Raw genomic sequence first — 27,077 nt, forward strand, 5'->3', positions numbered from 1 at the left:
AAGTGCCTGTGGCTTGGGTCCTTCCATGAGTCAGCTGAGGACCGTGAAAGCTCGGACCAGGCCTTTGGTTGAAAACACCTGGAAGAGAGGTATTCTCCCCCTTGGCTGGGAGCTGTGGGGCTGCAGGCTGGGGGCCGGCTTCTCTCCACAAAGGGAAATTCTGCCTGGGAAGGAAGCCAGTGGAGGGGAGAGGAGGCTTGAGAGGAAAGAGATCAAGGCTCAAACTCCGGCTGACGCCCAGTGAGTTCCTGGATGCAATCAGACCTCAAAACCAGGCCTACCTCATACATAACCTGCCAGCAGATTCTTTTCCTGTTAACGTTCATTAGAGCTGGTTTTCTGTTGTTGAAGGAGTGTTACAAGGCCTAAAAAGCAAGTGGCAGCTACCAAATCAGAAGCTTCTGTCTGCTGCGAAACAGTGCACCACTGCCGTCTGGTTAGCGCTTGGCAATTGTTTGCGATCCTCTTCAGCGTCTTAGAATTTGAGCTGAGTACCTGCCCTTTTCCCTTATTTCATGGTTTGACCCGTGGTCACAGCCCACAGAATTGAATGCTTGTGTGGAGAAGGCATGTAGCTCTTGTCTAACTGACTCTCTTTTTCAACTGGCTGCCTGGAGCAGGTTAAGAAGTTAGTGTGGGCCAGGCGCAGTAGCTCACGCCTGGAATCCCAGCACTTTGGGAGGCCGAGGCGGGTGGATCATGAGGTCAAGAGATCGAGACCATCCTGGTCAACGTGGTGAAACCCTGTCTCTACTAAAAAAATATATATATAAAAAAATAGCTGGGCATGGTGGCGCGTGCCTGTAATCCCAGCTACTCGGGAGGATGAGGCGGGAGAATTGCCTGAACCCAGGAGGCGGAGGTTGCGGTGAGCCGAGATCGCGCCATTGCACTCCAGCCTGGGTAACAAGAGCGAAAACTCCGTCTCAAAAAAGAAAGAAAGAAAGAAAGACAGAAATTAGTGTGGAAGAATGCTGTGCGTGATTAGCGATGTCTGCCATGGGAGCGGTATGAGTGTGGTGCTGCGTCCTCGCCTGTGGGTGCTGCGTCCTCGCCTGTGGGTGCTGCGTCCTCGCCAGCGCGAAGTAGCCTTTGCTGTCGTTTATTCCAAGTCGGTAAAAGGGAATTATAATGACTTCCCCAAACTGGTTTCCCAAAGTGGTGCCAGTCCTCGGCCCAATTCAGGAATTGGAGCATAGGGAGATGTATGGCCAGGGGTGGCTGAGGCACCTGTGGTGGAGGAGAGTTCATGAAGGACTTGGGGCTGATGGCTGGAGGTCGCATTCAGCCTTTTTCAGGTGCTGGTGCCTGTGGGCAAATCACTTTATCAGGGGCCCTATTGACTGAGTCTGTAATAAAAGGGAATTGAACCTGAGGCCCCCACCCGACTTTCCTGCCAGAAACCCTGCCCTGCACAGCCTTCCCACTGGACTTAACGCTCCGAGGGCATCAACTTCCCTGCCATTCCCTAAACATACTTTGTCTCTGTGTCTTTGAGGATGTTTGTCTCCCTGTGAGATGTTACCCTCGGCAACCCTCATCAATCCTCAGGGCCCTCTCAAATGTCCCCCCTTCTACCTCAAGCAGGGGCTGTCAGATCCTGCCCTTGGGTTGAGGCTATGCCATGGCTGAGTCTGTCACCGCCACCAGGCTATGAGCTACCGGAAGTCAGGTCCAGGTCTGACTCGGCTCATGCCCCAGACATTGGCAAGTGACCTAGTACAGAATGAGAACTCAGTGTCTGCCGAATGAGCTGGTAAATGACCACTTTACATTGACAGGAGGCAGCTGAGAAATGGAGGGAAAAGGAAGATCCTGAGGAATTATTCCTCCCTCCCTCCCTCCCTCCCTGCCTCCCTTTCTCCCTTTCTCCTGCTCTCCCTTCCTCCCTCCTTCGTTTTCTTGGTTTTCCCTCCTTCCTTGCTGCCTCCCTCTCTCCCTGCCTCCCTGTCTCCCTCCCTCCTTCCCTTCTTCCTTCCTTCCTCCTTTCTTCACTCCCGCTTCCCTCCTGATCTGTTCCTTCCTTCTTCCATCCCTCTCTCCTTCCTTTCTCCCTGCCTTTCTTCCTCCCGTCCTTTCTCTCTTCCTCTCTACTCTCCTTCCCTCTCCCTCCCTCCCTCCCATCCTCCCTCCTTCTCCTCCCATCTGTCATCTCCTGTAGAATTTCCAAGCAGAAAGAGCCTTTGAGATTGCTGTCATTGCCTTTGGAGATGAAACCCCTGGTTGTCTGTACCAGAGGGGTGGGAGGCGGCTGGTTCTCCAGATCTGCCTTCACCTCAGAAGGCTGTGCCGCCACGGCTGCTTCTCTAAAGAGTCAATCAGAGGCACTGTTGACATGCTAAAGCCTGTTTTTCTCTGAACTTCCTGCAAATTGGACGGAATGTGCTAAATACATAATGAATCTGCTAAACTCTTTAATGCATTTGCAGTCCTTATTGATTTCCTCGTTGATTACATATAATTTGTTGAACTGATTTGGCTGTGTGACTTGAAAGGCATTTGGGAAAAATCTCTGTAATTTGTCACTCAGCTCACCCTGGACTTTAAAATGAATGGAGGATGATACGTTAGAAAAAGTTTCAGGGTTGTGATCCAGATTATCTTCAACGGGCAGCATCGCATTCAAAGTAACAGGATTTGTACTGAGTTCCAATTATGTGCCATGCTCTGTGGGAGCTACCGGGGTTTTGCGGATGACTCAGAGTGCATTTCAGCCTTGGCGTGCTCACAGTCCAGTGGAGAGGAGGGGCGGTGGACACACAAACCTGCCACTGCTTGCAAGTCAGAGATTGTCAGGGAGCACAGAGGAGGGGCCATTCAGTTCATTTGTGAAGGTCACAGAAATCTTCAGAGGGAATTTGATTTTTGAGCTGGTAGGCCAGATGTGGTAGATGTCTGTTGATCTCGCCTGATCAGCTTCCCTTCTCCCTTATTTGATAATAGAACCCAGGTTTTCATTGACAGCACCCCTCCCATCCCCCATCCCACGAGGTCCTGATGGAACCAGCTGTGCCCTCCACCCCCACATCACCAGCAAGATGTGGGTCCTTCAGAACTTACACCTGAAAATCTCAGTTTGCCACAGCATCCTACAAGGACAGAAGGCAGTTGCAGCCTTGACATCCCCAGACTGTCCTGGAGATTCTGCTACTGAGATTCAGGCCCTACCTGGGTTCTTTCCTTCTGGTATCTCAGCCAAGAGTCCTTTTTAGGGTTTACGAGCAGCTCAGTAGCCAGCGTGGGTTTCTCTTGCTCACAATCCTAAGTGGTACAATAGATGGGAAGCACCTTGCTCTCCATTCCCCCGAGGAAGAATCCATCTTTCCTTCCTGTCAAGACAAGACCCATGGCCATCCCTCAGTCAGAGCCAGATGCCATGACTTCCATATTACATCTTCATCCCTGAGTTCTCCACTGACCTCCAAACTTGTACATTGATATAGTTTGATTGATACTGACCTCCAAACTTGTACATTGATATAGTTTGGATATTTGTGCCTTCCAAGTCTCATGTTGAAATTTGATCCCCAGTGTTGGAGATGGGGCCGAGTGTGAGGTGTTTGGGTTATGGGGGTGGATCCTTCATGAACATCTTGGTGCCATCCTCATCCTCAAGGTCATGAGTAAGCTCCCACCTCCATCAGTGCCTGAAAGATCTGATTGTTAAAAAAAGCCTGGCCTCTCTCCTCTGTTTTTTATCCTTCCTCTCTTGTCGTATGATGCCTCTTCCCCTTCCCTTTTTGCCATGATTGGAAGTTTCCAGAAGCCCTCACCAGAAGCAGATGCCGGCACCATGCTTCTTGTACAGTCTGCAGAACTGTGAGCCAAATAAACCTCTTTTCTTTATAAATCACCCAGTTTCAGGTCTTCCTTTGTAGCAACACAAAACAGACTAAGGTAATATCCAGGTGCCTCACTAACATGGCCACCTGGTTGTTACTATACATCAGACCACATATCTCCATACCCACTCCCCTGTCCCACCAATCAGCCACATCTACCCCGTCTTAGGAATGATGTATATCACCATCCAGCCTTTAGCTCAAGCCTTTAACTCTCTCTACTTGGTCCACTCTCTAGCAGACTAACACCTATCCATCCACCAGTCCTGTTGGTTCCACCCCAGTTCTATTTGGAACACATTCTTAACCCCACATGGATGCCCCCAACCTAGACTGAGGCATCCACCCTCACCCAGGACCTGCAGTAGCTTCTTAAATCCAATCTTAAATTCTACTCCCCTATACACTCCTCTGCTTAAAACTCTTCTAAGGCACGCATTGCAAGTGAGATACAATTCAGATTTCCCACTGCAGTCTGAGCATCTAGCTCTATTTGGCCCCTTCCCACTTCCCTGTCTTCACCTCCTACCTCTCTTCTTTGTGTCTAACCCTCAGCTGACTGTTCTGTCTGTTCCTGGAACCCACAGAGCCCCTCAGGGTCTTTACACTGGCAGGTCCATCTCCTTGGGGTGTTCTTACAAGGGTTCTTAGGTCTGGCAGGGCTTGGAGCAGACCCACCTGATGGAGCAGTCCTAACACCGCAGAGACCATTGCGAGGGACAAAGGATCCCCCGGATCTCTGCCATTGGATGACGCTAGTGAGACAGGACACTTCCATAAGTTAGGCAAAGCAGATTACTGACTCAGAGATAGGCAGCAAGGACAGACAGAGCCTAATATTCATGGCCAGCCAGTCTCCCAAGGCTCACGGAAGCATGACCCTGTGGGAGACTCAGAGAAGGTGAAGGGGCATCTGCACATACCCCATTTTGCATCACAGTCGAGAAACCCCAAAGAACTTCACCCTGGATTTATATACTCTGTTGTCACTGGGATTTCTGAGCTCTAGCATTGCAGGACATCCTGTCCTAGGATGAATGCAGACGCAGGCCAGGTTGTTCTGGACATTTCCTTCTTATCTCAGGATGGTATAGTCTCGGCACATTCTGCTCAAGAATTGCAAGCAAGAGGGGGAAGAGCTGAGCCGGCCCAGGTCATCTCAGGACCTGTCCTCCACTTCCGCCCCATGTTTTCTTGGTGACGCCTTTCATCATTGTGGATCAGGGGCTCAACTTAAAGGTCATCTCCTTAGTGAAGACCACCTCGGTCATACCGGGTACGGTTTCCTCCGCTTCAAGCAACTCTCTCACATTGTTCAGTCTTATCTTCCTCGCCGCAGATCCTGCCACCAGCTGTCACTGCATTCATCTGTTCACTTGGTGGGTGTCTGTCTCCCATTACAATGAGGGCTCCAGCAGAGAACGGTCTTGTCCTTTTGTCTGTCACTGTGTCACCACCACCCTGCATATAGTGCGTGCTCATATATTTCTGGTGTACAACAAAATGAGTGAATGAACAAATGAATGAAAAGCACATGTCTTAGTTTTTGCATTTGCTGGATTATTTACGTAACCATCTCTCCTGCTAAATTGAGCTCCTTGAGGACAGGGACTGGCTCTTTGTAAAATATCGGTATTCCTAGCACCAAGCTGATGGCCAACACATAGCAGGTGTTTGAAGAACGTGTGTTAAAGGAATGCAGAAATCAGTGGCATCTGTGGCAGAAGGAGTAGTATAGGGGAAAGTGTGGAGACTTGATTTGCATTAAACAAATGTACACACTCCATTCTGGGAGAATCGCTGGGCAGAACTCTTTTTATGGTAGTAAGACTGCATGTGACATGCACACAAATTATCGCAGGGAATAGCTGAGGCAACAGAGTTCCACTAATTAAGTTCTTACAATAAGCATCCCTCCTTACCTAAAGCAGCACAATAGAAATAATTTTCAAGGATTAGAGGCCATAGGGAAAAGAGAAGGAAGTCAGAAATTTTCAAGATAAGGCAACTGGCAGGAAGGGAAGTTGAGAACTTTGATAAAAACCCAGACTTTGTAAGATTGCAGGGCTAAAGGGACTCAGCTTTCTTCTAGGCTAGGGGTTCCCAAGTGTTCACAAGCATTAGAATCACCTGAAGATCTTGATAAAGGGGTAGATTCCCTGGGCCCATCCCCAGAGATTCTGATTCTGTAAGTCTAGGGTGAAATTTAGATGTTTGAACCTGCATTTTAACCATCACCCCTTGGTGATTCTGACACAGGTGGTCACTGACACTAGACCATAGAAACCATGAACTGAACCGAACCCTATTTGATACTTAGAATTCTCTCTGTAACATTCCTTCTGAAGGCCTTTCATCCCTCTGTGATACCCTTAGTGATGGAAATGCACAATTTTTGGACATCTAAGACTGTTAGGAAGTTTTATTTCAATGTGGCAGTGGTGGGAGTGGGGGTGGGCAGGGAATGCCATTTGAGATAGAAAACACAGCATATACAAAAGCTTCTAAGAAGGAAAATGGTCTGTTGCTAAAGAGCAAGCGATACAACGCAACTGAAGGGCTGGGTTACGGGAGATTTGAGGAGCCTAGAAACTGAAATTGCAGGTTGAAACTACATCAGGAAGACCTTGGATGCCAAATAATGGAATGTGGATGTTATTGCCAGACACTGAGGATTTGTTGAAGAGCTTTCAGCACAGAAGATTTCACCTAAACCAACATAGCTGGGGTAAGATTACTGTTTGGCATGGCTTAGTCCAGGACCCGGTTTCTTTCTCTTCCCTTCTCTACTTCCTTAGTGTCGACACGGTGACCAAGCCTCATGTCACAAGATGGCCGCAGCAGCTCCAGCTCCTCCACTTTCTCCCTTACTCCTCTCTAGGTGGGAAGAGCCTTAGTAGATTTCTTAAGTTCTCAGGAAGGGTCAAAGCATGTCTCATTTGCTTTTCTTGCGTCTGTTGCCCACCTCTGATGCAATCACTAGGACTAAGGGAATATGACATTTGATTGGCCAGGCTTGAGGCACTTGTCTGTGATGAAAGCAGGAATGGAGTCGGCTCTCCAAGAAACAAAGGGCCTGACTGAAGGATAGGTGGTCACTTAGAAGGAGATTAGATGACTCCATTACAAGTACTTATTTAATATCTGCAGCGAACTGCTCTGCTCTTAGATGTGTGTGTTGGGTGAGGGAGAGGTGGGAACTCCTGTGCTGGGAACCAGGTGCTGGGGAAGGTGAAGGTGCAGATGAAGGCAGTGGAAGTCGCAGAAGAGGAATGTTTTGCAGACGCACTGGAGTGCATGAGGCATAGAGGATTAAGTCCAGACTGAAGGATTTATTTCCTGGGTGGCCTTGGACATGTGCTCATTTCTCTGGGTGACGATTTTCATATGCAAACTGGTAAATAACATGCTTCCTTCTGAGAGTTGCTGTAGGGAATTGGGGAATTTATGCAAAGTCCTCGGCACTTAACCACTCAGTAAAATGTAGCAATCCTAATATTTCCTTGATTCTGTGAGAGCGTTGATTATAAATGAACCGTTGCTTTAATGACATTTGGGAGTGAAAAAAACAAGCTGCCCTGTCAGTTGTGGGAAATACCTTGATCAAAGAAATGTTAAAATGCTGGGGAGAAAGTGTCTTGGAATTGAGGAAATGAATGATGGTGAGAATCTGGAGGCAGGTGGTCAGTGGACAATGCTAACAAATCCAACTGGGGTCCCCTCACTCGGTGCAGCAAAGCCAAACGCTGACATCGGGACCGCAACCAGAGAAAGTGAGGCACATGTTGCAGGGCACCAAGCAAGGCGAATCAGGCAGCTCGTGCATAAGACAGGAACTCTCAGATGGCCTAAGGGTTTCAAAGGTGGGAGGCAGAGGTCACAGGCAAAGTCATACCATCTATACATCGGTTTGACCTAAAAAAGTGGAGCATCTTAAAGTGGGGGCCACAAGTCATGGGTGGACTCAAAGATTTTCTGATTTGTGATTGGTTAACGAGGTGAAGCTCTGTCTAAAAGTCTGGGATCAGCAGAAAAAAGTATTAGCTCCGGCTTGTGGGTGTGGCCTCCTCCAAGCCCCTCAGGAAGAAGTTTAGAACACAGAATGGCGGTCCACGTTCAGTCCTCAGCTTCCCCTTCTCTGAGGCCTGTGTGCCAGTGGATCTGTTTGGTGGGGGTCCAGGATTCTGAAAAACAACTCAGGGACATATGTTAAGATGTTATCTTTAGTTTCTACAGTGAACAAAACATCTCCTGACTCTAACTTTCTTGGCGACTGTTTTAAGCTACGATTACCTTCTTGCTTATTAAGTTGCTCATTTACTTCTCACAGCTAGCTAGGTGCCTAACATTTCTCTTGAAGGAACTCAAGATTTTTCTTTATTTCATGCTTGGTGGTGGGGGGCTGCAGGCCCTTAAAATGGGGTCACTACTCCATCTCAGGAAGAGCACAGATATGACTCGGCTTTGGGTCCCCACCCCAATCTCATCTTGAACTGTAGTTCCCCATAATCCCCACATGCCAAGGGAGAGACCAGGTGGAGGTACTTGAATCATGGGGGGTGGTTTCCCCCATGCTGTTCTCTCGATAGTAAGTTCTCATGAGATCTGGTGGTTTTATAAGGGACTCTTCCCGCTTCCCTCAGCATTTCTCCTTCCTGCGGCCAAGTGACAAAGGTTCCTTGCTTCCCCTTCACCTTCCACCAGGATTGTAAATATCCCTAAGCCTCCCTAGCCATGGCGAACAATGAGTTCATTGAACCTCTTTCTTTTATAAATTATTCAGTCTCACCAGCCTGACCAACATGGAGGAACCCTGTCTCTACTAAAAATGCAAAATTAGCTGGGTGTGGTGGTGCATGCCTGCAATCCCAGCTACTCGGGAGGCTGATGAGGCAGGAGAATCGCTTGAACCTGGGAGGTGGAGGTTGCGGTGAGCCAAGATCATGCCATTGCACTCCAGCTTGGGGAACAAGAGCAAAACTCCGTCTCAAAAAAATAAAAATAAAAATAAATCACCCAGTCTCGGGCAGTTCTTTACAGCAGCATGAAAATGGACTAATACAAGCACAGAATTTAGATAGAACTGCACCTGAGCCCTGGCTAGGTACCTGCTAGCTACCCAGTGTTGAGATATATCAACTATAAAAGGACTCAACAAGTGGTACCCCTTTCTGTGCGTCAGTTTCCCTCCTGGCTCTCCTGTCCCATGACACTAAACTTTGTGATTTTTGCTTTCCTTATGCATACTTGTATTCACCTACTCTTCTACAATTTTTAAAAATTACTTACATCATTTTTGATAGTTTGGGAAAATTCCTTCCAGAAAAGTAGAAGAAAAAAATCCATATTTTATTTCTGTCCCCTGAAGATAACTGCTTACCATTATTTTGGATTTCCTTCCATCATATTTTTCTGTGTATAAGGTTTTGTTTTTGCCACTGCTGTAATCACCCTGTAGTTGCAGTTTTGTATCTGGTTACCCTCTTGGTGATTACCCACTCTTCCTAAATAGAATTTTAATAACCTTTAAGATGTTTCATCATGTGTCTGGAATCAGTTAACTTAATCATTTTCTATATTTGGACACTAGGTGGTTTCCAAATTTTCACTGAGGTTTATCACAGAGTGATGAAAATTTTTCCGTGAAAACTTATTTCAAATTTCTGATAACATCATGTGAAAACAAATCTTAGGCGTAGGGATATTGAGACAAGGGTTGGGACACGTTTTAGGTTCTTGGTTGCTAATGAGCTTTCCAAAATAATTTTAATACTTTATGGTCTTGTAGGTATCTGTAAGAGCCATTTCAAATGCTTAGCATGTGCACAAACACACACGTGCAGAACATATTTAGCATTTGCCATGAGTCACTCCTAGGACTAAGAAGAGTGGGTCTTTGTAACTAGGGAAACTACCCTTCAAAAACTCACCACCCCCAGCTCCGTGTTAGAACAATCTAAGGAGGAGGTTTAAACAGGAACATATTGGCAGTGAAGGTGGCTTTTATCTTTCCAGTCCTAGCTTGGACACTAGATTTTAGCTTTAACCCCCTCTTCTTACATAAGGTACTTCCCTTTTAAATAAGGTATTGTTCCTGAGTCTAAAGCCATCGCTCTTCTCTCTCTGCACAGTGGGCAATTTCCTTGGCGGTTAATTGCCCATTTCCATCCCAAGCCTTTTTGCCCAGCCAAACTCTCCACTGAGCCTTGGGTGAGAACCTTCCTGAGGGCAGTTAGCTCCTAAAACACCTTTCACTGTGTGTGAAAAACACTGGGATGTGAGAATAAACATTAAAAGCTCTCTGGCTGGGCCCGGTGGCTCATGCCTGTAATCCCAGCCCTTTAGGAGGCCAACGTGGGCAGATTGCTTGAGCTCAGGAGTTTGAGACCAGCTTGGGCAACACGGTGAAACCCCGTACCTACCCCAAATACAAAAAATTAACCAGGCATGGTGGTGTGTGACTGTGGTCTCAGCGACTCAGGAGGCTGAGGTTGGGAGGATTACCTGAGCCCAGGAGATCGAGGTTGCAGTGAGCTGTGATCACCCTACTGCACTCCAGCCTAGGTAACAGAGTGAGACGATGCCTCAATTAAAAAAAAAAAAAAAAAAAAAGCTCTCGCATTTTAAAAAATTGTGAAAAATAATAAACATACAGAAAAGTACATATAATACAAAAGTACAGCTTAATGAATTATTCTAAAATGGGTTGGGTGCAATGGCTCACGCCTGTAATCCTAGCACTTTGGGAAGCTCAGCAGGCAGATCGCTTGAACCTAGGAGTTCGAGACTGGCCTGGGCACTGTGGCGAAACCCCATCTCTATAAAAGATGTAAAAATTCGCCCAGTGCGGTGGCAAGCACCTGTGGTCCCAGCTCTTCGGGAGGCTGAGGTGGGAGCCTGGGAAGTTGACGCTGCTAGGAAGTCAAGGCTGCAGTGAGCTGTGATTGCACCACTGTGCTCCAGCCTGGATGACAGGGTAAGATCCTGTCTCAAAAAAAGAAAGAAAAAAAGAAAGAAAAAGAAAATGAGCATCCATGTAACCACCACCCAAACCAAGAAACAAAAAGTGGCCTGGGCTCCAGAAGCCTATGTTCTCCTTTTAATCACAACTCTCTGCATCCTGCTAAAGATAACGATGGTCCTGGCTTTTACGGTCATCCCTTAATCAATTTTGTTGATATTTCTGTTATCTAGGTGTGTACCCCTAAACACTAGTTTTGTCTGGCTTTGAGATTTCTATAAGTTGAATTAAAAGAATATATCCTCTTGTATCTGACTTCTTTAGCTTAAAATGCATTTTTTTTTTTTTTTGATACAGAGTTTTGCTCTTGTTGCCCAGGCTGGAGTGCGATGGTGCCATCTCGGCTCACCACAAAATCTGCCTCCTGGGTTAAAGTGATTTTCCTGCCTCGGCCTCCCAAGTAGCTGGGATTACAGGCATGCACCACCATGCCTGGCTAATTTTGTATTTTTAGTAGAGATGGGGTTTCTCCATGTTGGTCAGGCTGGACTCAAACTCCTGACCTCAGCTGATTCCCTCGCCTTGGCCTCCCGAGGTGCTGGGATTACAGGCGTGAGCCACCGTGCCTGGGCACAACATTTTTAAGATTCTTTCATTTTGTTGTAGAAAATTTTCATGGTTGAATATTATTCCACTGTGTGAATATGCCACAATGTGCATAATCATTCTACCAGGGATCTGCACGCTATGGTCCATTGGCCAAATCCAACCCAATGCCTATGTGTGTTTTTGTAAATAAAGTTTTATTAGAACACAAGTATACTCATTCTTTCATATGCTCTCTAGGGCTGTTTTCACTCGACAATGGCAGAATCGAATCATTGTGGCAGCGGTTGTAGGACCCCCAAAGTCGAAACAGTTGCCGTTTGGTCTTCGGCAGAGAAAGATGGCTAGCCACTGCATTCTACAGTTGATGGAGAGTTGGGCTGTTGTTTTCTGGTATGGGGTTATCACAGACAATTCTGCTTTGCACCTGTCGATATCTTTCTATTGTGTAGTTGCTCAAGATTTCCTAGGATGTGTACCTAAGAATGGTTTGCGGGCCCACGGTGGCTGGACTAATTTACACTCCCCAGCTGTGTATGCCAGCTCCTGTGTTCCACATCCTCCCCACACCTTGTCAAAAGAAAAGAACATTTCAGGACTTTCCAAATTTATTATGCCCAGGGGAAAAGTTAAGCCCTGGAAACGGAGTCACATAACACAGCTCTTCTTCCTCCTTGGCAAATGACTCCTGTTTTCTGACCTTTGGGTTGAAATGTTACACATGAATCTGACTCACTACGCTTTACTCAAACCTAGACTAAATGCCATGGGAGACAGAGACCCTGGTGATTGTTACCTCTTTACAAGTGAATGTTAAGCAACTCCCTTAGAGTACAACCAATCGGTAGCCAACTAAATCTTGTATCAATATGTTAGCCTTTATATGGAAGATGTTCTAATTCTACTCAGCACCTGTTTTTGCCTATAGAAGCCATCCTCACCTTCACCCACACCAGGGAGCTCTGATCACTCTTCTTTGGGGTCTGATTTTCACACTTGGTGCTTACGTAGCCTGGATCCTGAGCCTTTTGATTATTTTAGGTTGACAACCTGTATGGTCTGACTTTTAAATTTTTGTCAACCTGATGGGCATGAAACAGTATCTTGCTTTAATTTGCACCTCCCTGATAACTAATGAAGTCAAGTGTTTCCTTCTCCTCCCTCCCTCCCTTTTTCCTTCCTTCCTTCCTTCCTTCTCCCTACCTCGCTCCCCCGCCCCCTCCCTTCCTTCCTTCCTTGCCATCTCAGTTCACTGTAAGCTCTGCCTCCCAGGCTCAAGTGATTCTCCTACCTCAGAGCCCTGAGTAGCTGGAACTACAGTCATGAACCACTACGCCCAGCTAATTCTGTATTTATTAATTTATTTATTTTTTTGGTAGAGACAGGGTTTCACCATGTTGGCAGGTCTTGAGCTCCTGGGCTCAAGTGATCCACCTGCCTCAGCCTCCCAAGTGCTGGGGTGACAGGAGTGAGCTACCCGCCCGGCCGTCAAGTGCTTTTTCATTTGTGTTTTGACTCGTAATGTTTCTCCTTCTGTGAGTTTCTTGTTCATTTTGCCCATTTTTCACTTGGCTATTTGTCTTTTTATCCTTGATTTCTGGGAATTCTTTATAACATTCTGTTTATCAATCTGTTGTCTGTTACATGTATTACAAATATCCCCCTGGCTTTGACTGATGATTTCTGTTGGTGGTCGGTCATTTTCACTCATAAGTTTTAAATTTTAATCAAATCAACTCCTTTCCCTTGTGGTTTGTGCTGCTTTTTGTAACTTTTCCCAAAAATGTTTTCCTATCCTAATGTTAAAATTAGTTTTTGCATAATTTCTTCTAAACCTTTTCCTGCTGGATGCATTGTGTGGAGCACCTTAGTCCTTCAGACGGTTCTGCAAACCTTAGGTTCCCAGTTTAAATGAGGAAAGAAGTCCTGAGAGGTCAGTGGCTTGTCCGAGGTGGCACAGCTGCTAAATGCCAAAATGGAGTCAGATCAAGGCCTGCCAGCCACGCTCCACAGCACCAACTCTGGAATCCTCCTTGGGCTACGAGTTTACTTCCTTCTCAGCAGACCACGGACCAGCACACTTGGTTCGACTCCATTTGCCGGCAGACCAAAGCTGAAGCTTTAAGAGGGGAAATGAGCTCCTGTGGTCTGCCCAGGATCACCTGACTAGCGAAAAGCACCCATGTCCCCTCCTACCGGTATCTTTATGGGGCAGGCGGCAGCCAAGCTGGAAACCACTGGTGCCCCAGTGACCCAGCTTCCTCTGGGTTCTCAGAACACCACGCCTGGATGTCAGTCAGGCCAACTTCCTACTCTACAGGGCTGTTTTTTAGGTCCTGGCCAGATGCAGCCTGGCCTCCAGGCTCCCCGGACTCAACTGCAGGCAATGTGGTTCACTGTTGGGTGGAAGTCTATAGAAAGGTCCTCCTCCCCTGCACCCCTGAAATTTAAGCCTTGCCTTCCAGTCTGCCTGTTCCAGGCAGGAAAGTTTACAGCAAGGTGTTTGGCATGCTTCCAGGAAGCACTTCCCTGGTCTTCACCACTTCCCCGGGAGAATCCACTTTTGAGTAGCCATCAGGCACTCGAACCCTGAAGACTGTGGACTCCCGGCCTGGTCTCAGCAGCTTTGCTGGGACACAGAAATGAATCAGACGTGTTTCTTGCTGTGGACACCTCTTTTCTGGGGTTGTGATTTGCTATCTAGCACCAAGTCCACAAACAGCCAGGCCCCCTGAACGGGTTGCCTTTGAGACTGGAACACGAATCCAAAATTTCCTATGGAGGTCCAGTAGTCAAATATTCTCCTCAAACCACAAAAACGCCCCTCCTACTGGATATTTCACCCCATATGGAAAGAAGCTGCCATTTGGCCTTGACATGCATCATCTCATTAAATTCCCACAAATGGTCCCATGATGGCCTACTCTACAGATTGGGAGACAGAGATCCTGGGGGTCTGGGAGGCAACGTGACAACAACGATGCATCTCTGCTAAGTGGCACAATGATTCATTTATTCATTTAACACACATGTATTGAGATTGTGATCTGAGACACTCCCTTATGAACTAAGATGGATCCTAAGGCTAAGAAAACAGAAGATACCTACAGGTTGGGTTGAGGGTTTGGGGCAACTGGCATGGCAACTCCCTGAATTCCTACAGTAGCTAAAAGAAAAGCACGCTCTTGCCGAACTCCCTAAGGAGCCATCAGGAAAATGGTCTGACCCCTCTCAACTCTGACTTACACCAAGATCACTATAACTGATTGGATAGTGGACCTGCCTTACAAACATTCTTTCCTGAAAAGCAACTGCAGACCTGAAGCCAGTTTCAGTAGCTTACAGGAACTGCACACAGACTGTCTTTGTGCTCTGTAGTTCATCTTTTATTGTAAAGAGCCAAATTCCACCTCACCTTTGTTTTTGAGACAGAGTTTCACTCTTGTTGCCCAGGCTGAAGTACACTGGTGCAATCTCGGCTCACCCCAACCTCTGCCTCCCGGGTTCAACCGATTCTCCTGCCTCAGCATCCCGAGTAGCTGAGACTACAGGCATGCACCACCACGCCGGCTAATTTTGTATTGTTAGTAGAGATGGGGTTTTTCCATGTTGATCAGGCTGGTCTCAAACACCCGACCTTAGAAGATCCACCCGCCTTGCCCTCCCAAAGTGCTGAGATTACAGGCGTGAGCCACTGCACCCGGCCTGATTCCACCTCATTTTAATGCCAAAACCTGCTCCAAGTAAACATGGGATGCATGTCACATATATTTTTACCCATTCTACGTGTACTCGGCGCTCCTCATAAATATGCATAGCTTTCCCCCAAACCTAATGAATATGTATGACTTTATTGTGTAATATGGACCCTGTGAGGCATAAAACCAACCTGCCTTTTCCCTCTTCAAAGAGAGAGCCCCTTCAATCTACTCTGGAGTCTTTCTCTTCCTGGTTTGCAAACTGATATCACCAATAAAGCTCCTGGTGTTCTTTTGGACAACACTCTAGTACATGCCAAGCGCTACGCTAGATCCTGGTTTTCAGGAGCTTACATTCTAGACGTGGAGAGAGGTAATAGGTGAACATACAAGTGAACCAGGTGAGTGTAGGCTGTGAAAGTGAAGGAGGAAGATGGGGCGAAGCGCTGGGGGAAGCCAAGAAGCTGCTTCAAAGGGTGCCCTCTCAGAGGAGGTGACATTGCCGCTGAGATCTGAACAAGAGGGGGCCACCCACGAAAGACCAGGGAGAAGCCCTTGTTGTCTGTGGGACAACAATTCGGGGGGATGTGGGATGGGGGTGTGTCAGGGCTGGAAGGGGACAAATCGCGCAGGCCTTCTATGCCATGGAAGACTGAATTTGAATCCAAGTGCTGGAGCATTTTACCTACGGGAGGCACGTAATGTGATTTACATTTCAAAAAGAGCTCTCTGGGTGCTGGGGGTAGGGTGGGCAGGAGAGGGAGCCGCAGGCCCAGCTGATGGCTGTGGCTTCAGTTCAAGGCTGGTGGCTTGGACTAGGGTGGAGAGGGAAGTACCAGCAGGAAGGAAGGGAGGGAGCCTCTGCAGCTCCCAGGGTTCTTTCTTCTAAAATAGATACACAAATTACATCCCATAAAATTCACCCTTTCTAAGTGTACAGTTCAATCACATCCCAATTTATGGGATGTAATTCAATTACAGCCCATAAAATTCACCCTTCCTAAGTTTACAATCGAGTACAATTCAGTGTGCAATTACATCCTATAAAATTCACCCTTTCTAAAAGGACAATTAGTGGTGCAACCATCACCGCTATCAATTCCAGAAACTTTTCATCATCCCCAAAAGAAGCCCCATAGCAATTCGCAGTCCCTCTTCATTCCCCCCTTTCCCTGTGCCCTACTAACCACCAATCTCTATGGATTGTTCTTTTATGGAAGTTTCATTATATGAAATCATACAATAGATGGCCTTTCGTGTCTGGCTTCTTTCACCGAGCACGATGTTTTCAACTCATGCATGTCATAGCATAAATCAAAACATCATTTCTTTTTATTGCCAAATAATATCCCATTGTATGGATATGCCATTTTGTTGATCCATTCACTAGTTGATGGGCATCTGGGTTGTTTCCACTTCTTGGCCATTATGAATGATACTGCTCTGAACCTTTGGGCTCAAGTTTTGATGTGGACATGTGCTTTCAATCCTCCTGGGTATAGTCCGAGAAGTGAATTGCTGGGGCATGTGATAACTCTATAATTAACTTTGTGAGAAACTGCCAGACTGCTTTCCAAATCAGCTGCACCATTTTACATTCCCACCAGCAGTGCATGAGGGTTCCAAGTTTCCACATCCTTGCCAACATTCGTCATTGTTCATCTTTTTTGTTCTAACCATCCTAGTGGGTGTGAAGTGGCATCTCATTGTGATTTTGGTTTTGATTTCTCTGATGACTAAAGATGCGGAGCGTCGTCTCATGTATTTAATGGCCATTTGCATATCATCTTTGGAGAAATGTCTATTTAAGTCCTGTGCCCAGTTTTAAATTAGGTTATTTGTCCTTTTATTATTGAGTTGTAAGAGTTCTTTATATATTCTAGATACAAGTTCTTTATCAGATATGTGATTGGCACACATTTTCTCCCATTCTGTGGGTTGTTTTTTTTTCACGTTCCTGATAGCACTCTTTGAAGCACAAATGTTTATAATTTTGATGAAGTCCAACTCAACTTTTTTTTGGTCATTGTTGCTTGTGCCTTTGGTGTCACATGTAAGGAATCATTGCCTCGTCCAAGATCACAAAGATTAACCCTGAAGTCTTCTTCTAAGGGTTTCATGGTTTTAACAGTTACGTGTAAGTGTTTGATTCGTTTCAGCTAATTATTGCATATGGGGTGCCCAACTTCAGTCTTTTTCATGTGAATATCTAGTTATTCCAGCACAATTACTGTTCCTTTCTTATCTCCCAGGGTTCTTGAGAGGACCTGATGAGAAACAGGAGGGAAAGTCATGCCCAGAGGAAGGTTCCCCACGACAGCCATCTCAGGAAGCTCCACCCAGGCCTGGGCCTCCGTGTCTCCCACAATTCCTGGTGAGAGCACCCCTGACCAGAGAAATGGGCTCAGATTTCAATAGGAAGTTACTTGCTGCCTCAGGGACCCTAGAATGGTGTCCCCCGAGACTGGGACAGGGAGGTCTGCTGCATCCAACAGCCTCACTTTCCATTGGCGGCTTGGAGAGCAGTGATGCCTGCAGCAACCTCAGCACTGCTCTGGCTGTGATCTCTAAGCAAGCACAGAGAAAGCCCTGTGTGCCCTGCAGATCCTGGGCACGGCAAAACCTCTGAGCACTTTGGGGGAGCGGGAAATGAGCTGCTGCTCTGGCAAAGACTCAGCAGGAAATAGAATAATTAACACGTTTCTTTTTAAACCAAGCCTAATTGCAACATGAAAAATAATTACAGCTTTTAAAAAGGCAAATGTTTAAGTCTTCTCTCTCCAGGAGGTGTTGGGAGCAGCTCTTTCTGCCCAGGATCCCTGCCTGCATCCTCCTCACCCCACCTACCGTCCACTGCAATGCAGAGGGAGGGGAGAGATCCCTGTGGCTGGTGGGATCAAAGATTTCCTAGAAGAGGGGGCTTGGAGTGGACCTTAAATGAGAAGGCTGTCCTTGCCAGGAGGATGCAGGAGCAGGGAGAGGAAGGCATGTCAGTGGAGAACAGCAAGGAAGAAGGCCGAGGTATCTCTTCCAGTAACTTCTCTAGTCTGAGATTCTGTCTTCTCTTTGGTAAAACAGAATGTGCCCCACTGAAATGCTTCTGGCTGCAAGTAACAGAATACTCAACAACAGCAGCCTAACCATCAGGGTTTATTACCTTGTCATTTGACAAGAAGTCTGGTTCCAGGCTCTGCTTTGTCAGGACTCCCAAGTGGCCTCTCTGAGGACCTCTTTCTTTCTGCTTATGGCTGCAAGATCACAGTCACAGTTCTGCTGTCTAGTGGGGAGAAGATGGGCCACCAACTAGAGAACAAGCATGAATGTGATGTGTAATAAATGCCACAGAAATGGACAGAGAAAAATGGTGGAGAATAACAAGGGGATGCCACCTACATAGGGTATCAGAGGAGACGTTTCTAAGGCCTCACATTTAAGGTAGGATCAGAGGAGAAAGAGCCAGACGTGAGAGAAGCTGAGGGCAGAGAGATTCAGGCACCCACGATGGCTCATGCAAGGACCCTGGTCCAGGGAGCACTCAGCTTCTTACCTCCTGAGCTTGTGACAACTGACGTGATCTGCTAGGGGCTACCATGGACAAAGCACACATAGGAGCATGGAAGCCTTGGGCAGGTGCCCTCTTCTAAACTGGTCATGCAGGGGGTTCAGGATGCACTGGCCTTAACTTCCAAAAGACAACAACAAACATTCCTATCACACGATAAACATACCAGGATGAGAATGGGGTATCATGGACATATACATTAATGAGTCTCCTTACTTCTATGTTCTACAGGATATTTTCCAACCAGAAACCAGAGGGATGTGATAAAAGCATCAATGAAATAATATTATTCCTTTGTTCAAGACCCTCGGATGGATTCCCATTGTGCCAGGACTAAACGCAGAGCCCTTCTTGAGACCGATAAACTCTTGCACCAGCAAGCTCCTTGATATTCCTCTGATCCCATCTCTTACCACCTCCCACTTACTCCAATCCAGTCTTACTGCCTTGCTTGCTGCTCTTAGGATCTGCCACAATGCTCCTGCCTCAGGGCCTCTGCACATGCTATTCCCTCTGCCTTGAATCCTGCTCTGCAGGTGTCCAGATGACTCACCTCCTCACTTCACTCAGATCTCCACTCCAATGTCACATGCTCAGAGCAGCCATTCTTGTATCGACCCCATCACTCTCTACTGCCTTGCCCCGATATGTTCCATATTTACTTGCCTATTTATTGGCAGCTTCGTAAGAGCAGAGACTTTGTCTTTTTCACTGCTATGTCCCCAGGGCCTGCTGTGTCTGGACAGTGCCTGACAACATAGTAGTCACTCAATAAATATTTGTTAAGTGAATTGGTCAAAGGACAGAAACCCAAGTTTGATGCCATGTAGCTATTTTATATCCCACCTTCTAATGTCTGAGTATAATGGCCCTGTTTATAGGTAGTCACTTCAGGAGAAGGGAGTAGCATGGAAAGAAAGCTGATGCCCCAGTTCGGAACAGGTGATGCTGGGATGTCATGGAGGCACCCAGCAGGCTGTAAACATCTTGGAGAATCAGCAGGAGAGTAGGCTGGGCTGGAGAGGGGGACGTGGGAGTCAACCGCAGAGTGATGGTAACATAAGTCAGGGGACTCTGTCCCTGGGTGAAAAGAAACAGGGGCCTAGCCCAGAACAGTGGCGACCCTGTCTGTCTGGTATGGACTAGGGGGAAGAGGAGGAGTGAGGAACGAAGAGGGAGATAGAGTATTTGGAGGAGGGGGAGGAGCCCCAAGGAGGCAGAGTGGTCAGTGGCAGGGGACGAGGAAACATTGAGGAAATGGAGGCCTGAGCAACGACTCTACTTTGAAGTACAACTAGAAAATGTGGCCTGGAAATAGTTTTCTAAAATCAATCATTGTTTCAGGCATCCTTGGGAAAATAAACTAGCATTTCAAAAATAACCACAGGGTTTAAAAGTAAAAGCAGACAAGTTATTTCCAGTGCAGAAAAGACTGTTTTTGACAGTCTGGCATTTTTCTGAGGTCCTAGACTGGGGGACTCTGATTCCCACAAGGCGTTTATTAGCCACCCTCTTTATTTTATGTCCGTCTGAGAATGTTTAGGTGGAACAAATAATAAAAAACTTGTTATTGTGAAAAATATTAAACATATAAAGATGTAGAGATGAGAATAGTATCGAGGGTACCTCCATCCAGCTGTACCACCACCAAGCTTGCCTTGACAATTCTTCACCTTCTGCCTTTCTCGCGTTATCCCAAGCATTTTTGAAGGGGATTAAAATATTTTAAGTCAGATTCAAGACATTATATGAATCCACCCATAAATGCAATGGAATGCATTTCTGAGAGATGAGGACTTTTAAAAACCAAAACCTTAATGGCATCAGCACACTCCACGAAATTGTATTGTGTTCAGCAATTCCTTCACATTTAAAACACATTCAGTACAACCCACACGCTTCGTCTGCTTGATGTGCCTTCTAAATCTCTTCTAATCTATTAGTTTCTTCCTTTCCTCCTCCTCTTCTTTTTTTTTTTTCCATCCAGTGTTTTTCATTTGTTGAGTCAACCGGGTCCTTTATCCTGCAGAACTCTGTATATTCTGGGTTTAACTGATTGTTTCCTCCTGCTGTTTTTAACATGCTAGTTTATCCTTGTGTTTCTTCTAAATTGATTAGAGCTGGAAACTTGATTAGATTCAAGTTCGTTGTTCTTTGTTTTGCAAATATGCTTACTAGGTGGTGGCGTTTACTTCCTATTACCTTATCTCAGAAGGCCCATAGGGTCTGTTCCACAATTTTAAGAATGATTGGGCTGGGCAAGGTGGCTCACGCCTGAAATTCCAGCACTTTGGGAGGCTGAGGAGGGTGGATCATGAGGTCAAGAGACAGAGATCATTCTGGCCAACATCATGAAACCCCATGTCTACTAAAAATACAAAAATTAGCCGGGCATGGTGGTGTGTGCCTGTAGTACCAGCTACTTAGGAGGCTGAGGCAGGAAAATTCCTTGAAGCTAGGAAGGGGAGGTTGCAGTTAGCCGAGATTGAGCCACTGTACTCCACCCTGGTGACAGAACTCCATCTCAAAAAAAAAAAAAAAGAGAGAGGGAGAGAATGATTGGTGACTTCAGATGGTGTCAGCAGATCTCAGCATGCCAATGTTCACCATCAAATCACTGGTGATCATTGTCTGGATTATGAATTCTCAGCTGGGGCAATAATGACTCTCAGGAGCAGAAGTTGGTTCTTGGAGGGCAGTAGAAAAGAATCTTTTTCTTCTAATGTAAGACATAGATACACATAGAATGCATAAACAAATACACAGTAAATCTGTGATATTAAAAATTCATGAGAAAATGTGGTTGGGGGGAAGAGTCTAAAAAGGCTTCTTAGAGGGGGAACAATGAGAAGAAGGTTGAGAAACACTGTCACATTTTGGGATCTATTTGCATTGTTAAAATTTTAGTTTGATTACATGCTATTTAGCAAGTGACTCTGGCCGATTGGGGAAGAGGAGGGGCTCAGTTTAAAACAACAGCCTCCTTGGAGATTGCAGCGAGCCGATATTGTGCCACTGCACTCCAGCCTGGGTGACAGGGTGAGACTCTTGTCTTGAGAAAAACAAAACAAAACAAAAAACAATAGCCTCCTATCATTTTTGTTTAACAGTTTCCCTGCCTTCTTACCTAGATTGAGGGCATGACCAAAATTTAGGGCATTAGCACTAACTCTCATTATCATTTTGGATTTGTGGTTTCAATGTGTCATTCATAAATTACAGTGTCTTCATAATCACATATTTCAGTTTTTACCATTCCAGTAGAAGAAAGACTATATGACATTCAATGAATGGCTGAATGCAAATATTTAAAACTTTTGGGAGAAGACAGTGCACCATGGAAACTACCATTATGACTATCAGAAGGATAATGCCAAGAGTTTGGAATATTCTCTTTAGCCAGGATCCCCATAAACCAAACCAGCTAAAATCAAGTAGATAAAAGAATAAATCAGACGAGGAACCTACTCATTTTAACCTAATAACCTGTTGGTTAATTTTTGCAATGGTGTCTCTATAATACCCGATGTATTTACAAGAAGTATCAATAAGAAGTGTCAGAAATTTCACAGACTCTTCCCTGTTCAGCTAATAGGTAGCTATGCTATGGTCTATATGGGACACTGAGTAAGAACCAGTGGAAGGCCAGGCACAGGGACTCATGCCTTTAATTGGAGCACTCTGGGAGGCCGAGGTAGGCGGATTGCCTCAGGTCAGAAGTTTGAGACCAGCCTGGCCAACATGGTGAAACCCCGTATCCACTAAAACTACAAAAATTAGCCTGGTGCCATGGCACACACCTGTAATCCCAGCTAGGTGGGAGGCTGAGGCAGGAGAATTGCTTGACCCGGGAGGCAGAGGTTGCAGTGGGCCAAGATCATGGCACTGCACTCCAGCTTGGACAAAAGAGCAAGACTCTGTCTTGGGGAAAAAAAAAAAAAAAAAGAACAAGTAGGTCTGGAAATCTAACCCTATAGCACTGGTGTAATTTGAACAAACGGGTTCATTGGGAAAGTTGCTAAAGTTAGCCACTGGGTGGATTAAAGGATTTCTTAGGTCATGTAAAGATTTAGGTTTGATGTGACAGATCCAACACTCTGCCAAGTTACCCTCAGAAGCTACTTACTGTGAAACTCTAATTATATCATTACCCTGCCAAGAGAAAGAGGTATGTATAAACAAGGAAAACGTAAGAGGGACAATAACGGGGAGTCTAGTTCCAACATCTTGGGAAAAGCTGTCCACAGCAAGACGTCAACAATTTCTTACCCTGGTTTGCTGTTTGAATGTTTCTGATTATGGCACTCGGCATTTTGGTGAATGAACTTTCTGTGCAGCCCACATATCAGGCATAGGGCTGCCCTCTAAATTGTTTTTTTTTGAGACAGAGTTTTGCTCTGTCACCCAGGCTGGAGTGCAATGGTGTGGTCTTGGTTCACTACAACCTCCACCTCCCAGGTTTAAGCAATTCTCCTGCCTCTCAGCCTCCTAAGTAGCTAGGATTACAAGCGTCTGCCACCATGCCTGGCTAATTTTTATATTTTTAGTAGAGACAGAGTTTCACCACATTGGCCAGGCTTGTCTTGAACTCATAACCTCACATAGTCCACCCCCACTACTCCCTCAAAGTGCTGGGATTACAGGCGTGAGCCACTGTGCCGGCCTGCCCTCTAAATTTACATTGAATTGTCCTGCTTCAGCTTCTAGGGCTTCAAGAACAGAGCAGTTCTTGTTCTTAGTGATTTCATGGGAGAAAATTGGATTGAAGGAACTTAGAAGAATTCAGGGTCTATTCCAGTATATAGCTAGAGAATAAAAACTTGAAAGCAATGAACAGGGCTAAAATCTAATAATAGGTATATTGTAGTTTTTCTTTTGAAACATAATTTTTCTATCCACAGTCATCTTCATTTCCAAAGATAACCAAAATACGATGAATTTATTTGCAAAATAGGTTTAGCCTCATCAAGCGTGGCCTAATTATCTGAATAGGTACAACAAAAACATGGATTGACCACATAGGCTGCTTTTAAGTTTGCTTTGCAGAGATTTTTCATAAAGAATTTCAGATGGGACTTTTTAAAACTTCTTAAAGTGAGGAAGCCAACCCAAGGAAGACTTCAGACTTTGCCTGCAGAAACTATAGGTTCATCTCACATACATTCTCAAATATGACATCCTGAGCAAGACATCCTTGGTAATATAACCAACATTTCCAATTGTGTCATGCTATAAAGGGAGCAGATTCTTATGGAACTTATCCAAACAACTACATTGCCATAAAAATAAGAATACTCACAATTAGCTTCCAAATTCTGGAGGAATCAGGTAGGGAGAAATAGTCAGTATTTCAATTCTATTCACAAAGGTATACTTTACCAACGTGCTGTAAGTTATAGATAGATTCAGAAAGTTTCCTTAAATCTGCAAAACCAAATATCAAAAGAACCAGTAATGTTTCAAATAAAACAAAAAATGTAAAAACCTATAATTCTTCTTTATCAGTTTATTCAGTTTCATATAATTAATTCGACATCTAAAAAGGCTCCTTAGAGGGGAAAAAAAGAAATGAAGGTTGAGAAACACTGGCGTGTTTTGGAAACCCACTGTATGTTTAAAGTTTCCGTTTGATTATGTGGTGTTTAGCTATGACTCCATTTTGCTTTGGTCTGGTCTATATGATCTTGTGAGCACTTTCATCATCCCACCAGTTTCTTCATTAGATTTCTGGAAATTCTTAGCCAGTTTAACGATATGATCTGAAAGTTATCAGAAACTTGTACTTGTTAGAGTTGAAGCCACACAGTTTAGAATTATAGTTGCCTGCAAAAAGCTTTCAGAAAAGGATTAGAATAATGTAATTAATTGTGAACAACAAGACTTAAAATGACCGTGGTTAAAGATTTGATGGGAGTTCGTTATAATAATGACACAACTTACAAGAACATGTGGTTATTGCTGTGACCTGTATTTTAACATAGTAACTAAAATTATGACTAATGGCAAATTTCTAGAAATTTTGTACAATTCAGGCAACATATACTAATAACATAGCCATGCAAATATAACTCCAAGAAGATTAAATGTTTATTATTTGACAATGCTTTCCATATCATTAACATATTAAATAAGCGTAATTAGTTTAATTTGTCTCTTAAAAGAAGTAATTTAGGATTTGATTTTGGGAAGTTTGTCAAAAAAGCAAAGATTTAAAGCACTTGATCAAAATAGGATCACAGGTAGCTATGAAATATTAGTTACTTAACCAGAGTGATGATTAAGAGGCTCAAAAGGCAAATATGGAAAGTTACATACTTGTAGATAAAACCTTAGCTCTTTCATAGAGAGGTGTGAGGACAAGAGTGACTTTATTTTAAAGCTTAATCCTCCTGGCTACCCCTAAAATGTCTAGCAGGCACACTATTCCTTCCCTCCTTCCCTCCCTCTCTCCCTCTCTGTCTCTCTGTCTCTTTGTCTTTCTTTCTCTCTTTCTTTCTTTCTGATGAAGTCTTACTCTATCATCCAGGCTGGAGTGCAATGGCATGATCTCAGATTACTGTAACCTCTGCCTCCTAGGTCCAAGGGATTCTTCTGCCTCAGACTCCCGAGTAGCTGGGGTTACAGGCATCTGCCACCACGCCTGCCTAATTTTTGTATTGTTTTAAGTAGAGACATGTTTCACCATGTTGGCCAAGCTGGTCTTGAATTCCTGACTTCAGGTAATCCTGAGGCTTCTGACCACATTATTCTTTATGTATGATCACCTATTCCTTGTAAATTTCCTTCAAAACAAGGCCGGTGGCAGAAATGATAGGACTGTGACCTCTGTAGCCACCTACACATTCCTTCCAGAGCAGGCATGCTTTTTCTCCCAGATATAAGCCCTGAGTCTGGGGGATTGTGGTATGGAGAGCTACCTGTCTCACAGCTGGCCAAAACCATACTTCCGTCTGTAAGTTCCCCTCATAAATCTCCCCAAACTGACAAACTGGATTTGTTTGCCTCTTTTGGTTTCCTGGTTCTTTTGGCATTTGGGGGCTAATTTGCATATATGACCCTTTCATGGAATCAGATAACTCAGTTTTCTTAAGTGATCAAAGATCTAATAAAGCCAACATGAAGCACAAGAAATTTCAGTTTCCCAGAATAATTATGTTGGAAACAAATGCTTGTTCCTCAGTGCTGAAAAGAAGAACCAGCGCTCAGACAAAGAACTTTTCTCAGAAAGGTGATTTTACTTTCTGCAGAAAGGGTGCTTCTCGGAAGTCTGATTGCCAGGACAGCAAATCAAATGAAGAAAAGCAGAAGTTTTCATTCCTGATGCATTGGGTCCTTACTGATGTGTCCTATCTCCATTGGCTATAGCTGGACTGCACAATCTAGACTGATCCTGATTGGCTAAAACTTAAAACTTTCCTAAATAGGTAAACATGTGATCGAGAACAAAGAAAGGAAGCGGGTTGTTTATGGGAAACTAGGAGAATAATAACATTTCCAAATAAGGAAGAGGTGTGAACTGTAAGCTGGGAAATGGCTGGGCATATTCAGACATGTCTGAGCAGGCTATCGGCCAGAACAAATAACTTGGTTAAAGTACAAGGGCATAGAATATAGTTATTCCCTTATTATATTTAACAGCTACACAGGACTTAACAAAGAGTTACTAGCAAAAAGCAAGGGAGCTTGAAGGAAGCTAGTTTTTAAAAGAAACTGTTATTTCTAACATTTATTCTTTAACAAAAAGAGAAACTTTGAAGAGGAACTTTTTACTTTTCACAATTACTTAAAAATGTAAAGAAAAACTTTTTACTATTTCCTACTAAGAGCAGATAATACTTCAAGAAAACTGTTGCTATAACAGAGAACCAAATTGTAGTTTTGCATTAGTGTACTTTTGATATTAATGCTCAGTTTTTAGAAAAACTTAACAACTAATTCCCTTCTAGTTTTACCCAATTTGATCACACATAAGATTTCTTTCCGGAGATTCATCTTTAACAAATCTTCTGCAATCTTCTTATATCTCCGTAGTTATTTGCCCTATACTTTTGTTCTTTCCTCTGTGGGACCACCAGTCATTCTACTTTAGGACAAAATTTACTCCTTTTCCCTTAATAGAAACACATCTTTCATGTAAGTTTCACTTATTACTTTCTTTGCATAAGGAGTTGTTTTCCTTACTATTTCTAGTTATAATTGCAATATACTAATCAGAATTTTTAACTTGTAGTAACCTTGATTTCTAGGAAAAATCTAAGAAGTAAGGAATTTTGAACAATTTATGTCAGCATTTTGTAGATGAACACCATCTCATAATTTTTAAAAACGTATGTTTCATCAATTTCTATGTTTATTAACAGATCTAAATATATTTAGCTTTTCTATACCATACAAAAGCAAGATGCCAA

At 44.6% G+C, this 27,077-nt stretch overlaps 1 long non-coding RNA gene across 3 annotated transcripts; it reads left to right on the forward strand.

Annotated features, from left to right (window-relative positions):
• Window positions 1-26,764, forward strand: LOC141582440 (uncharacterized). Of its 3 annotated transcripts, none has more exons than XR_012515283.1 (3): window positions 1-89; window positions 17,360-18,128; window positions 18,901-26,764. It is a non-coding gene; the product is annotated as an uncharacterized LOC141582440 (long non-coding RNA). The 3 variants fall into 3 exon arrangements; XR_012515284.1 differs by having other exon boundaries at window positions 17,360-17,481; window positions 17,892-26,764; XR_012515285.1 differs by having other exon boundaries at window positions 17,360-17,481.
• Window positions 26,765-27,077: the final 313 nt, after the last annotated feature.

Source organism: Saimiri boliviensis, chromosome 20 (assembly GCF_048565385.1).
Source record: "Saimiri boliviensis isolate mSaiBol1 chromosome 20, mSaiBol1.pri, whole genome shotgun sequence".
NCBI lineage: Eukaryota > Metazoa > Chordata > Mammalia > Primates > Cebidae > Saimiri > Saimiri boliviensis.